General features: G+C 38.2%; 1 protein-coding gene across 3 annotated transcripts in view; it reads left to right on the plus strand.

The window, feature by feature from the left end:
* Window positions 1-244: 244 nt before the first annotated feature.
* Window positions 245-13,207, plus strand: part of itprid2 (ITPR interacting domain containing 2) — an 84,262-nt gene continuing 71,299 nt past the window's right edge. Inside the window, exons 1-2 of one of the 3 annotated variants that reach the window (XM_083536902.1) lie at window positions 245-434; window positions 11,450-11,543. The gene's annotated coding sequence lies outside the window, so the exon portion shown is untranslated. Of the gene's footprint in view, window positions 435-4,804; window positions 5,017-9,612; window positions 9,797-11,449; window positions 11,544-13,207 lie in introns of those variants that run through there. The other 2 variants (XM_083536903.1, XM_083536904.1) reach the window with 2 other exon arrangements.

Here is a 13,207-nt window from a genome sequence, read left to right on the forward strand (position 1 = left end):
TAGCGACCCCTAACGTGAGCAGCCAGTAGGGCAAGAAGAAATAATTTCCAGAGGGTTGTTAATGCTCTGCATTGCCCAAATCCCCCAGCAGGCTGCACACTAGGAGTACTTTTCCACCTGACCCGCCCTTACTATACTGAGCTCCATCTCTTCTTGCAACCTATTGGACACCCAGTACACTACATAGGGCGTAGGGCGCCTTTAAAGAGCACTTAATGTAGTGCACTTTTCTATTCTCCAGGTCGCCGTTTGGCCTGCTGCCTGCGTGTTTCTCCGGAAGAGGAAATCTTATAGTAGTTTTGACGAAGTTTTTGGGAAACTTTTTTTCCCCCCTCTGCCCAGTTCTTCCTGCAGATGCCACGGTACAGCTCGGAGTGTGTGTATGTGTGTGTGTGAGATCTGTGTGTGAGACGCCGATTCCTCCTTTCATCATGGTGAGACTGTTTCTTCTTGTGTTTGTGCAGACAAACTTGTATCAGTAAATGTATCAATAAATGTGTCCTGCTGTATTTTGCAACACAATGTTACTGCATGCACATCTGTTTATTCTGCATGGATACTTTATATTTCTCTATCGTGTGCTTCATGTTTGTTTACTTTACTTCGTCGTTTTGCATGTGTTGCTCATGTGCTGAGACTTTTGTAATTTTTCGGGGCTTTTATGTTTGTTTGCTTTTTTGCTTTTGTTTTGTTTGTTTGGTTCTGTTTTTTTTGGAGAAAAATAATCCCTGCCGCAAAAAAAGGAAAGAAAATATTTGGTTATTTTATCTTGTTACAATGCATATGTTTCGCCAGGAAAATGAACAACAACAACAGTAAAAATGCATGTTGAAATAAAAATCAATAAATGCATGAATAATTAAAATCACAAAACCCGAACATAAAGCATCTACTTAGGTGTGCTATAGGCCACAAAAATTGCAACCGCACTAAACATACATACATAGATAAATAAATAGGTAAATAAATGTATAAATCGATAAAGAAATAGATGTATAAAGAAATAAAAAAAAAAATCTTCAAATCTGACCATGAAGCAATTATGTAGGTATTTTTTATTTATTTATTAATTTTTTTTGCTAAAAAAAAAAAAGAAATGTTTAAAAAATAAATAAGATAAATAAATGCATGAATAAATTAAGTAAAAATAATTGTATAAATAAATTAATTCATGAAAAATCCGACTGTGAAGCAATTACCATCCTCCGATAGATAAGTAAATGGATAGATGGAAGGATAAATAAATAAATAAATAAATAAATGGATAAATTAAATAAATAAATGGATAAACCCGATAGATAATCGTGATGGATGCATGGATAAATAGATGTTTGATTATGAAGGAAATTATACCACAAAATGTGAAACATTATTACATACATATATACATAATCATCATTGGGTTTTTCTGCAAACAAGTGCAAAACAAGCAATAAATGAATGTTTGCCTGATAAAACTGTTCCACAAAATTTAAAAATACAAAAGTTTAAAATGTTGATTCTCTTCAATAGAATGTTTTTTTATGTGCTGCAAAATGTAACAAAAAAATCCCCCAAAAAACGTAGATTAAAATTTTTATGTAAATGTTTTGTAAACTCACTTATTGTTTAAATGATATCTGGTGCTTTTACTGTGCTACCTTTAAATGCACCGGTGTAATATTTCCCAGCTGTTTGATTTAATGCTCATATATCCAGTATGTTTCTTTTGCCAACTCATATAAATCAGTGGTGCAGCACTTATCACCTTCCCCAAGTGTTTTACATGAAATGTAGGAGGAACAGCACAGCTTGTGATTAACTGTAAACCGTTCTCCAAGTCCTCACAAATGTTTAGTCACCTGGACTTCTCGTGGTGTGTGTTGATGTGTGTTGCTTGTGTAGCTAGCAAGAAAAGGAAGCTTGTACCCTCCAGTGCCTATTAGTGGACACGTTTTAAAGAAAAGCTGAGTTTTGTTTAAAACTTGACTTTGAATTTATACCTCCTCATCATTCATTCTCATTCAGAGTTTATATTCATTGAATACCTCATTCTGATTCTATCGGAACAACTGGCACTGGGACATGTGTGGTGGACAATCCTCATTAATGGATTAGGAAATGGGTATAATTGAGTGATTAGCATTTATGGAAGGAGTCAGCAGTGTTGGTGCGAAACTTTATGTTCGTTGGCACAGGAAGTTTTTCAGGGTTGATGGCTTTTATTTGTCCTTGCTTTTTTTAATATAGAGCTGTCTATTATTATTATTATTATTAGGTGATGGGGCAATATTTATATGCTGCAATATTGTGAGTCGTTACATGAAGTAATCAGTTTCCTGGGTGGTTTCACAACTGCATTAGATTTTATCAATAAAAATACTATTACTATAATATAAATACAGAATGCACCACCATTCACTACTGAAATGTGATATATTTGTACATGGATCTTTAGACCATATGCATTTATTCCCCAAAAAACGGACGCAGGCAATTGTGTAGAACATGTTTGGATGCTGGAGCATTGCATTTTCTCTTAACTTGAACTGGAAGACCTAAAACCCTGTTCCAGCAGGACAATGTTCACAAAGCCAACTTCATGAAGATATGTTTGGAATGGAAGATTTTAAGTGGCCTGCTATATTATGCTACAGGACCTGGTTGGATTAATGGCATGTGATACAAAAGCTCTGTATTTCAGGTGTCGGGTGTAGAGTCAGTGTCCTTCAGGTAAATTTCATGTAAGGTAGTGGACATGAGACTGAGGAAAAACACGGAGAATGCAAACGAGTGGGAGAGGCTTGTTGAGTTTACAGGAAAAACATGTAGTGGCAACAGGTCTTTGGTAAGGGAGTGGCCGAGGGTTCCAAGGAAAAACTCTGTGATATTTTTAGCTAAAGTCATTAAATGAATCGCAAATAATCTTTCATGGTAAAGATTTGGTGTGAAAGTGTAATTCAACACACACGGACACGCGTTCACTACCTGTCCTTTAAAACAATGTGCTTTCTGTCTTCTATTAAGCAGCTAGGAGGCTTGAAGTAATAATGAAAACGTGCTTTCTTATATAATAAAATGGTAAAAAATTGCTTAATTGCTTTATACTTGACGTGTCAATTGGCTACATAAACAATTCTGTTTGTTCTTCGAACTGCCCAACTATAGCTTTAATGTAATTTATTATTGTATTGTAAAGCCATTCTGCAGAGGCACACTTTGAGATGATTGGGTGATACAGCATTAAACAATCTTGATAAATTACATCATGGTATGCTTTTCTAAGAAACAGTAAAAAAATTTTTTATAGCTTTTTTAATTAATATCTAGTGTGACAGTGTTGTACATAAACCTTACACTGTTTACAGATGTTTTTTTGGTTTGTGTATATAACAATATGTTGTAGTCATAATCATGCAGGTCACCAAGAAAATTGCAATCCTGCCATTTTTCTGGAAAACCTGTGCAGAATTCAAATGCTTTTAGATAGTGTGACCATAAATGTATAAATAATGGTAATTGTGCCATATCGCACCTTCTGATGTGAAAAAAGTTGGATATTAGAGTTGAAGATTTGACTTGGATTTGAGTCTGGTAATGTCCTAGTGAGCCTGGATTTGACTTGGAGGAGTCAATGCTTTATTTAAAAAAGATCTATATTAGATTTGAGTCTTTTTGAGGTTTGAGGGATGTTTTTTTGAGTAGGACTTGACTAAATTGTGGACTTCTATGTGAGAATAAGAGGTTCGAAGTTTCACGTTGAGACTGATGCGTCGAAATGCTGAGCACATATATCCTGAATGTGCTGATTTTTATTTTAAATTGATCTCAAGCACATTTTTTTACAGTAGGAATGAATTAACATTAAATTCAGTTGTTCCACTCACTTCCATGGTTACAGGTGTAGGTGTTCAGACCGCTTCTACAAAAGTATGTCATTCGCTCATTAGGAATTAATTTACAAGTACAGACCCTCTCCACCTCGACGGCTAGCTCGCGGCGGATCTCCTCCCTTTAATATTCTTTCGACCACAAATTTCACTTTGAGGACAGGTTTGTTCGTGTCCGTGGAAGTTCGTAAAGTTGGGAACGTCTGTATAAGGAAAAAGATAATCGGCACTAAACGTATACATTGCTTTATACAACTTTAGAACTGTGAAGCCACTTTGAGACGTCTGAAAAGTGTGAATAACACCTTTTCAAATATTTTTGTGTATTGTTGACGGAGTTGATTTTTGAGGTTGAGGTGCGAAGAAGTCATGGCTAAAAGAGGAAAACAGGAAACTCAAGCGGTGCAGATTTGACACTTCTCAAGCCAAAGCATCAAGAATAAGCGAATCGCCCTGAAGTGAACTTTTCACGTCTCTCTTGCAAAATGAACACCTCGTCACGGTGACCGCACTGAGCAAATTGGCTTTGCCATACATTTAATTTAATTTGTTTGCCTTCTTATAGTACTCAGGAGTTAAATAATGCTTGGGTGTGTTCGCGTGAGAGCACATGGAAATAAACGCTTTCCGATCTATAGGCTTGTGTTGCAAACACTGCACTCACGAGGAAGTTGTTTGCATTTGTCCTTGTGTTTATTTTGCTGGCGCACTCCTCTGAAACCTGTAGCTTACAGGTACGTGAAAACCCATTACGATTCTGAAAAACGCGTTCCTTTTAATTCGATTAATTCGATTAGTGACTTGCTTCGGTTCATTGTGTCTTCTCCAGATTTTCCACTGTTGACGTTGGAAAAGCAGGACGCTGTGCAGCTGTCTTATAAGCTGCTTCAAATAACTGTGTCCAGGTGTGTGTGTGTGTGTGTCTGTGTGTGGGCAGAATTGTGCGTGCGTTACTTGCTGAGCTAACATGGGTGGATCTGACACAGTGTCACATGGGTTTCTACATTCTTGCCTCGATTGTGAAAGCATGTTTGGCTACGAGTTGCTGCTCTCTCCCGAGTAAAAGCAGCTGAAACAGGAGACAGGCCGATGCGCCTCACGAGCCCTCGCGTCAACCTGAAAAGAAAGGCGATTACGTTATCTGTCTGTAAGTAACGTTTTGCTGGGTTTGAGAATCGTTTTGACGTGTTGTGGTAGGTGTTTCGGACACGTGTGTAGAGGTTTTTTTTGACCCGGTGACACTGTATAAATCACAGCCGTGTGACTACAGTGCCATGTGCTGCTACATAGGGGAGGAAGGATGTTTTCAAGGTGCACATGCCTTTTTTTGAGTCTGTTCTGTGGTATGTGTGGAAAAAGGTTTTTAGCGTTAGTCTTTTAGAATGTACTGATGTCATTTCCTGTGAAACCTTTCTGAAACCTACAGCTTTCATGCATCTGTATGCTTTTACATCAACATTGCGGGTGTTTTTAGGCATTTTCATATACATCATTTCATACATCGTGTGTGTGTGTGTGTGTGTGTGTGTGTGTGTGTGTGTGTGTGTGTGTGTGTGTGTGTGTGTGTGTGTGTGTACGGTATTTCACAAAAGTAACTCGCATTTCAGCAACTATTTTAGTATCTCCTCAAGGGACAATACTACAGAAATGAAACTTGGATATTTTTTTTTTTTTTTTTTTTTTTTTTTTTTTTTAGAGAAGTCAATGTGCAGCTTGTGTAACAGTACACATTTAATGTGCTCTAAAAATAACTCAACATACAGCCATTATTGTATAAATAGCTCGCAACAAAAGTGAGTACACCCTAAGTGATAACAGCTGTTATGTTGTTTTTGTCTGCTTGACAGGACAAAAACTTTGTGTATTTGTGTATCTTGTATTAGAGCAGATGAAATTTGGTGCTTTGAGTACAATTCTCTCATACTGACCACTAGATCTTCAATATGGCACCTTATGGCAAAGACTCTCTGAGGATTTAAGAAGTAAAATTGTTGATCTCCACAAAGATGGTCGAGGCTATAAGAAGATCCGTAACGCCCTGATACGGAGTTAAGGTACAGTGTCCAGGGTCATGCAGAGGATTCAGAACCGACCTCGCAAGGGTCCATCTAAGAAGTGAACAGATGCGTGAGTGCTGCAGCATTGCTTTAGATGTTCCGGAAGTGAAAGGTTCGCTTGTCAGTGCTCAGGCCATATGCCGCACACTGCAACGACCTGTCCCAGAGCATGAATTTCTGGAATGATATCCTGTGGCCTGATGAGACTAAGATAAACTTGATTGGCTCAGATAGTCAGCATGTTAGGAAGCAGAAGGTGAAGGTGATGAAGTGGCCATGTACGTCCCCAGGCCTGTACCCTACTGAGCACCTGTGGGGCATCATCAAGCGGAAGGTGGAGAAACGCCAGGTGTCCAGGTGACGCCAGGTGTCCAGCTTAGTGATGTTATTATGGAGGAGTGGAAGAGGATCCCAGCAACAACCTGTGCAGCTCTGGTGAATTCTGGATAAAGGCAGCGCTACATAACAATGGTGCTCTGACAAAATATTGACACTTTGGACACACTTGGGGTGTACTCACTTTTGTTGCTAGTTTTTTTGTTTGTTCGTTTCATTAAACCCTATTACTTAAATACTAAATTATAATATGAAGCAAAATAAATGTTTAATTAAATAATTATTAAATTAATTATATGTTTAGTTGGTGATGTGCTAACAGCCACTTCCTAACAAATAGAATTAAACAAATATTTTATTTTAATTTCTAATTATTTCAGTGGTTAAGGCTCTGGGTTACTGATCAGAAGGTCGGGGGTTCAAACCCCTGTTGGGCCCGTAAACAAGGCATTGAACCCTATGCCAGGGGTGCTGTACCATGGTTGGACCTGAGTTCAGATCCAAAGCTTCCTGGCCAGCTGGGATATGAAAAAAAAATTGAAGTGGTAGTTTAGTGGTTAAGATGTTTGATTTCTGATCGAAAGTTTGTGAGTTCAATCCACCACAAAGCTGCTACTGCTGGGCCCTTGAGTTGTATAAAAATAACATGAAATGTAAGTCGCTCTGGATAAGGGTGTCTGCCAAATGTCATAAATATAAATGTTAAAATATTCACAAATTAATGATTGTAACCTCATTAGGTTTTATTTTTCATTTATATTCTTTTATCTCAGATGCAGTTGTTCAGCATTTTTTGGCAAAAGATTTCCTTGATTCTAAAAGTAAATCTCATCATGACAAATGGTATTGTATTTGATAAAATGATTATCATTTGGGTTTCATTTGGTTGCCTTTTGCCATCTTTTTTCTGTATTTTGTAGGAAAAAAAAGCAAGTAGTGAATTTCACTTCAACTAACAGATTAAATCATCAATCACATTAAGACTGAAGTAAAAATTATGACACTTAAAAACATCTAGATATGTATGATGTATAGGTTTCTTTAACAAAGTCGGTGAAAGACCAAAATTGTTAACAAATTGCTCGGTAAAACGATTGCAAAATTTCCACATTTCACAAGTTTCGCTACTTCCTGTCAGAGATCATAAATGTTACTAGAGTATCGACGCTGCTTATGCTATCTCAGAAAACTGTATGATAATCTCATTTACAACAGTGTCAATATTATAATTATACAACTGTCCAGCCTTCTTTGTAATTTCCCCTAAAGATAAAATGGGCCACGCCCAAAATGGCAAATATAAAGCGTTTATTGGTCTTAAGAACATATCGTTGGTCAGGAAATGAGCAAGAATTACACATGTCCTCGTTAGACTCTCCTGTGTCGCCAGTTGCGTATTTATTTTCGCTGCAGTGAATTTGTTGGAGGAAAACTAGAAATGAGGAAATACTTTAAAATCGTCTACCTGTATGCTAACGTAAAATCATAATTATAATTGTAACATTTAACAGTATTGGGTGTACAAATATATATATATATATATATATATATATATATATATATATATATATATATATATATATATATATATATATATATATATATATATATATATATATATATATATATATACACCCCCCCATGATTTCTAAGTGGGAGAACTTGCAAAATAACAGGGTGTTTAAATACTTATTTTCCTCACTGTGTGTGTGTGTGTGTGTGTGTGTGTGTGTGTGTGTGTGTGTGTATATATATATATATATATATATATATATATATATATATATATATATATATATATATATATATATAATTTTGCAGTAAGTCATATTTGTTGTACCTGAATCTGTCAAGGGCCTGATAACAAGCTCCCAAACTGTTAACACAAAATTGGAGGCATACAATTGTATCTTTGGATGCGGTAGCATTCAATTTCCCTTCAATTGAGCTTGAAAACCCAAACGTGTTCCAGCATGACAATGCCCCTGTGTACAAAGCCAGCTTCATCAAGATGTTCTTTACCTGGGTTGGAGCGGAAGATTTTTAATGATAGAGCTCCGACCTCAACCTTATTAAGCATGATTCATTGAAACGCTGACTGCACCCCAGGCCTCCTCACCTCACCTACATCAGTATCTGACTTCACTAACACCCTTGTGTCTGAATGAGCACAAATTTCCACAAGCACACACCAAAATCTAGTGGAACATCTTCCCAGAAGATAAGAGGGCATCTTTTACCTTCCATTAGGGGTCGCCACAGCAGATCATCTGTCTCTATACCACTATGTCCTCTACATCTGCCTCTTTCAAACCAACTACCTGCATGTCTTCCTTCACCACATCCATAAACCTCTTTAGTCTTCCTCTTTTCCTCCTTCCTGGAGGCTCCATCCTCAGAATTCTGCACATGTCCAAACCATCTCAATCTCGCTTCTTTCACTTTGTCCCCAAAACGTCCTACATGCACGGTCCCTCGTATAATCTCACTCTAATCCTGTCCATCCTCGTCACTCCCAACGGAAATCTCAACATCTTCAGCTCTGCTACCTCCAGCTCCGCCTCCTGTCTTTTAGTCAAAGAAGATTGAAGGGTATTATTATGGCAAATGGGGACTAAATGTCCACAAACCTTAGTCTCTTCAGTGTATTTTGGCTGTTTTTATCAGTATATGCAAGTTTTTTTTGAGCATGTTTTCCTTTAGCGTTAAAACAAAATGCAGTGTTAAACCAGTCCAAACCAAAAACAAACAATCCAAAAGCATCATTATCTCTCTGATCCTAATTCGGAAAATGTGAGCAGTAAGAGCAAATCATTCCCATTAAACATTGGTGTGTTTTAGCAAGACAGGAAGTCTGTGTTTACAGCAGTTTTAGACAGCCCTGAAGGTCAGGGATCACCGGGCAGTGGATTTCTGATGGCTCATCGTCAGCACACTTGGAGTTGGAATTGACCTTTGGCCTGTCTTAGCAGGAAAAGAGACACTACGCAATCACGTGGGCGGATCAGTGAAAACTCTGGGGCATGCTCGTCCTGCCCGGTTCATTTCTCCTCCTTGAGTCATATTCGCTCTCAGTGTTTTATGACTATTCATGCGCTGGAAAAGCTTGTTCACAGGAAGTCGAGCGTCTTCAGCAAAAGCAGCTTAGCCTGACCGCTTTAAAAGGAAGTGGACAGAGTGTCAAAAAAACAAAACAAAAAGTAAAAAACAATTGCTAAAGTGTGAAAGCAAACACAGAGTAAGTAATAATCTGACGCAAAAATGCTTTGTGGGTTTAAAAGGAAGTGACGCCATCAATACATTCTGCAGGCAGGCTTTAAATACCTAGTCCATGCATGCCATGGTGCAGCAGAACAAAAGACTGAGTGACGTGAGAAGTAAACATGCATCACGGGCATTTGATTCGTGCAAGACATTTTTAGAAACAGGTAATGATGTAGTACAGAAATATACCGTGGCATGAAGGTGAAAGTTTATGACGCGTCGGCTGAATCAACTCGGGTAGTGATGACCTGACATGAAGGACTGTTTCTGGTATGTCCCAGAAATGGATTTTCAGTGTTTATTCAAACTAATTGACAACAAAAAATTTGATACTAAGGAATGACATGTTATGCTTTTTATCTGTTTATGGTTACATTGGCATGCACCCATTAGGGTTGCTTGTTTTTGCAAAAAATGTGATGTGATTGAAAACAAAAACTTCCAAAATGACTGTACATCCCAAGAATGTAAAAGATAGCTAGTAAACTGGAAACAACTAGTGAATGATACTCTGTAATTACCTATTTTACATAATATAGTATGATGCAAGGGTATGCTTATGCATATGTGTTCATCACAGCCACTCACAACTGATTCCCAGGAAAAATACATGACATGATATGGGAAGTGGTAGCTCTATTGTTAGAGGTCGGAGGTTGGGACCTATTTCTGCTCAAGGGGTGCTGTATCATGGCTTTAACTTGAACCGTCTAACACGGTGCCGTAGTGTATATGTGATGCGTATAAGCTGCTCATTGCTGAAAACGGAAACTTAGTATGTACTAGCAGAAGCAATACTTGATATTGAGTCAGAGCTTGTGTTTTTCTGAGACAGCTTGAATTCCAAGTCAACATTAAAACGAGTATGCAAGAATCTATTTCTATTTTCTCTAATAGAAATACATGATCTCTAATAACCTCTCTATGTACGGATCATTTTGATGTAAACTAGATGGACAATGTTTTGTGGACACCTGACCATAAGATTCGACCACATGTTCCTCTAGATCTTGGAGTGTGCTTGTGGAGATTTGTGCTCATTCAGGCAAAAGAGTTACTAAAGTCAGGTACTGATGAACGTTGAGTTGAACAATCTCCTGAGGTAACCGTGAACACTGTTCCTGTTCCTCTCCTCACCTCGAATGCCTGCTTCGTCCCGGCCTGCCACTGGATGGTGTTCTCTTCGATTGGAGGCCACTCTGAGCAGCTGGGGATAGTTTCACATCTACGGCTTGGGAATCCATGAAAATACAGAGTAACACAGGAGCTTTAAGGATGGATTTGGACTGTAGTTAATGTCAACAGTCTGCTACACTGAATCAGGACTACAGTTTGCGTTTGATCACCACTGCACACCTCAACATTGTTTATCTGTAAAAAAAAAAAAATGGACATCCTGTGCCACCCAGATGAGGATGAGTTCCCTCTTGAGTCTGGTTTCTTTTAACCTGTTCCACATTTTCTGTGTAAAGCTGCTTTGAGACACTGTACATTGTTAAAAGCGCTATACAAATGGAATATTTAATGTAGGGTGAGGAGTCCTGTGGTGTAGTCAGTGTTCCAATTCATTCGAAAGGTGTTCAGTATAGCAGATCTTCCATTTAAACTAATGTAAAGCATAGGGTTAGTCATGCTGGAACAGGTTTGGGTCTCCTAGTTCAAGTGAAGGGAAACTGTAAATCCACTGCACCCAAAGGCTTCCTATGCAAGTGTGTGCCTCGAATTTTGTGTTTGGAGAAGAACTACATATGGCTAAAAAAGTCAGGTGTCCCAGTAGTTTCATCCAGATTGTGTATTTCAGCCCTAATGTCCATGAAACAACTTATGCAAACTGCCATTTCTGGTGTTTCATAACAGTTACTATAGAAATGATTAATTTATTCAAACATGCAAATTAATACAGGTCTGTGATTTGCCTTATAGCCGGATCTACTCTCAGACGTGCTGCTATAGAAAATGAGTCAACACCAGAATCGAGCATAAACAAGTACTGATGTGAAGATCCACGAATAAACAGGTAAGCCCTTTTTTTTTTTTCTGAAAATATCATAGCCAGCATAAAGCCTATGTTTCATCGTTCGGCTTTTGTGAATTCAGATTGTCGACACGTTGCTTGTATGGATTAGGTAGAAATGAAGACTTTTTATCTTCAGCCGTGCTGCACCACACCTCGTTCACCCTGATACTCTGCTGATTGATGTGGCAGGTGCAGATATTGTAATTAGGGTGATTCAATGTAGTTTGATATGAAAGGTGTTTTTACTCATTATAATTCCCATAATTCATAATCGGCTGTCAGGGTTTTTTTTGCATCAGGTGGAAAACAGAAAAATTACCAAATTCTATATTAATAATATATATAATCACAATATAACCGCTCAAACGCATCTCTTTGCCCCCGTTTAAAGCTCACTTAATGTTTTTCCAGGTTTCCATACTGATTTAATCTCATGACATTTTGAATCATGAGAACGTTTATCTGAACAGAACCTGTATTTTCCTTTTTTTTCCTCCTCCTTCCAAGACCAATATTGAACCTCAGTGTGAGGCAAAAGGAGATCCATAAGATCTTGTCATATTCTAAATATTGGTTGTGGATCTGAATCTGATGGTTCTGCTTTTGTTTTTGTGCTGTGCTCGGACATTTCGGTCACATCTGCTTTATAATCGTGTCCCGTGCTGACGTAGTGTTCCTGGGATTTCAGCCAGCTCCCCTTCGTTGCTTGTTTTATTGATATTCATCACAAGTGTTTGTGTGTGTGGGTGTTCTCGCTCTATGATATACTCGTTAATCAAAGGAGAGACCTGCTTGTGTACATGACACTTTGTCTAGGAAGTGTTTCGAGGGGTTTTGTGCTCAAGCTATCCATATGCATTTTTTCCCATTGCTCAGCCTAAAGCCCTGGGCAATGCTGACCTCGTCAGGCTAATGATTAAACAGTGTTATGCTAATAGTTGTACAGGACATGGTGTAGCGCTCATGGCCCTATCTCCATGCGCACACACACACACACCCACACCATAAATTCTCACTGTCTCACGCATATTGCCTTCAGGGCTGATTTTGTCTTATTCGTCTGCCTCTCTGTGTGAAAGGGCCATACATATATGACACAAGAAAAACAATGCAGTTTTACCACATTTTTTTTTAATACACTGCACATGTTTGCAGACACTTCAAAGCGTCTCTCTTCTCTATCGTTAGCTGTGTTTACTAGTTTACAGCAAGACGCAGGTAGATAGACCTATATGTCCATTTTTATTATTTATTTTCTTTAATTAACAATTTTGCCTAAACCTGCCCATAAGATTGGTATGTGCTTTTTGAACATTTCATTCCACTTGTAGTCCCCATTTGCTTTTATAATAACCTCCACTCTTTTGGGAAGATGTTCCATTAGATTTTGTGGCGCTTTTGTGCTCATTCAGCCACAAGGATCCTGTATGTCTTTTGTCTTGCACTGTTTGCCCTAGGTTGCACACAATGCACTTTATGTGGCTTTATGTTGTTTTTATGTAGCACCAGGGTTCTGGAGAAAGGTTGTCTCATTTCACTGTGTACTGCGTCAGCTATATGGTTGAAATGACGCCTAAAGCTTCTTCACTTCTTCACTTGACTTGAAGGATGTTAGTAAAGTCAGGTAGTGATGCAGGTGAGGTGAGGAGGTTTGGGGTGCAGTC

The sequence above is a fragment of the Silurus aristotelis genome (genome assembly GCF_946808225.1).
Source record: "Silurus aristotelis genome assembly, chromosome: 3".
NCBI lineage: Eukaryota > Metazoa > Chordata > Actinopteri > Siluriformes > Siluridae > Silurus > Silurus aristotelis.